The 2,765-nt window shown below is 42.6% G+C and overlaps 1 pseudogene; it reads right to left on the reverse strand.

Moving 5' to 3' along the window:
- Positions 1–249: 249 nt before the first annotated feature.
- LOC130025935 (uncharacterized) lies at positions 250–348 on the reverse strand (annotated as a pseudogene).
- Positions 349–2,765: the final 2,417 nt, after the last annotated feature.

A 2,765-nucleotide genomic window follows, 5' to 3' on the forward strand; every position in this document is an offset into this window, starting at 1 on the left:
AATTGTTTTCTAGCCTTTGACTTTGAGCCCATGGTTGCTTTGATTGTTCAGAATTGTTTCTTCAGGCAGCAGAATGTTGGATTCAGTTTTCTAATTCATCTTCCCATTCTGTGCCTCTGAATTGGCACATTTAGTCCACTGACATTGAGGAGATTGTTGTGATGGGGATTTGTTCTATCTTTATGTAGAATTTTTGTACTTGTGTGGATTTTCTTAGCTTAAAGTCGCCCTGTTAATTCTTCTTGCAACAAAAATATGGATCACTTTACAAGTTTGCATGTCATCTCTGTGCAAGGACCATGCTAATCTCTCTATCATTTCAATTTTAGTATATATGTTACCAAACATAGTAGGAGTTAATTTTTCCATATTTTTCTCTTCTTATTACTTTGAGTGTTGTCCTTACTCACTCCTATGGCAGACAGTGATTCCAAATCAAGGAATGTATTTCAAAGCAGCTTGAATAGATAGATTTAGAACTTTAATGTCCCAGAAAGAAAAATATGGTTTTTACCATATTATCTTTTACCATACCCAAGGCATCAGTTTTACAAAATAATTCTTTTGAAAGATGGTATATGAGTCTTCTTTAATGCCCTTCCCTGAAACCTTCATTAAGACCATTAAACTAGAGCCTTTTGCTGTTCTCACCTCAGTCCCGTGTACATCTCCAGGAAAGGTGGATAGTGTTGTCTGTAATTTGGCCATCTTGATTGTAAGTAGGATTTTTCTCCTGAAGGAAGAGGTGAGGAGAATATTGATGATTTCATTCCACCTTATTACAAGTACAACTTGAATGGAAGGTGAGACTCATGAGGCTCCTGTAAAGGACAGAAAAAGGGGTCTCAGTGAAGTTTAATGGCCAACACACATTAACAACACAGATGACCCAAAGTAGCCTGTGTGCATCTTTGTGTATAGTGAGTTTCATATCTACTGAGAGTGATTCTCAGTCACGACACACAGGCAAAACAGCCCTGTATTTAAAAATCTAGTTCTCTAAGCAGAGTGGGTTCTCTGAGGTGATTGAACAAGTGTATAGTAATTTATTACTAAGCACATAAGTACTTTTCGATCTAAAATTAATTCCAAATCTGTCTAAAACAACAGTCTCCTGATCCCGCACCTGACTTTCCTCACCGGGGCCCCTTGGACGGGGAGAGGTGAATTTCCCTCACTGCCCTGAGTAGAGCCCCGGCAGCTGAAGACCTCTGCAACCAGCCATAGGTACGCTTAAGACCACTCTGCCCAAGCTTGAAGGAGACTTATGCATGAAGGAAGTGGAAGCAGAACCTGTGTAAACACACAAAAAATAAAAGGCTGGCGGTCAGGCCGTTTCCCCACTCCACGGAGGTCGATGGCGATGGTCAGGAGATGGAAGGAAACGGGGGTCAGGCTGGTTGGTAGTGGAGCAGCAGGTTATTACATGGAAGAGATGTATGTCATAGAAGCCTCAGGAATCCTCAAGCACGTGCAGGCACTGAGATCCAGGAAGATCCCCTTATATGAATCATAGAACCTCTAAAAGGGGCATTACAGTGATGTCATCAAAAGGAGTTACAGAAAGAACATTGAGGCAGCAAACCATATATTGTTTCTTTACATCCACATTGTTTCCTTACATCAGTAGGCCAGTAGTAATACTGGCCTCAGGAAAGAAGATACAAAGCCAAACTGAAACCTTCCACAAGCACTTTCACAAGCTGCAACCACCTTGATTTGCATCCCAAAGACCAGCCTGGCTAGAGCTGGGAATCTACATCCCAAAGATCAGTCCTGGCTAGCACCTGATATCTGCAGATCTAAGACCAGCTAGGTTTCTGAAAGAAAAGGAAAACTGCCTCAGTATACTGAAATCATTTACTGAAGGCAGTTTGAAGGGGAGAAAGCAGTTTCATCCAAGCTAGTCAGGACACACAGGAAAACAGCTTCTAGGAGGCCTTTCTCCTCTCCTTGTCCAACCAACATATAAGCATATATAATATTAATCATTTTGTATGGACACTGTAAGAAATACTTTGAGCTTGTAGAATTGCTCTACTAGGGCCATCTCGATCTCAGACTGCAGCGCTCAGGCAAGATATCTTTCCTATTCCTAGCAGCAGGGCCCTAGTGTTGTCATTACTTTTGGATCATGACATAATTTGCCTATGATCAACCTCTTAACTTATAGTTAAGAATCGTGGCACCTTGGCCTGGCCCATCATCGATGCCAGGTTAGCACATAACTTACCGGCTTGCCCTGGTTCCATGCAGTCCCACGTTGGGACCCTGCCCTTGGGGTGCTAGGAAGTGAGAGCAACTGAGGCTTAAGTTGAGAAGGCAGAAGCCCAGGAGTGAATAATATTCAAAGCCAATCAATTCCTAAGTTACAAAGCATATTAATTACTTGTCTTCTGTATCTACACAAAAAGACATTGCATTAAGTTAAACTGCTCAAAAGACATAAGGAGAGGAGGAAGGCAATAACTTACAGTACAGCTTCAGTGTCTAAGAAGGATGAGACCGTACAAATTGGTTGGGGCAGAGAGCATAGAAGTGGTTACAGACAGACAAAGTAATGGAAGTGACTCGGGAGCACTGTGATGGGTGCAATTGTATAAACCTAAACCCCGTGTACTTCAACAGAACCCAGGTGTGCGGGACAGGGGGATGTGATCTCCAAGGCTGCTCAGATCAAGACTGGGCCCCCTCCATCCAGATCCCCCATCTTCTAGTAGCTAAGTGTTACAACCACGAACAGCCCCTGGAGCCATGTAATCCCA

This window comes from Sorex fumeus, unplaced genomic scaffold (genome assembly GCF_029834395.1).
Source record: "Sorex fumeus unplaced genomic scaffold, SorFum_2.1 ptg000032l, whole genome shotgun sequence".
Classification (NCBI taxonomy): Eukaryota; Metazoa; Chordata; class Mammalia; order Eulipotyphla; family Soricidae; genus Sorex; species Sorex fumeus.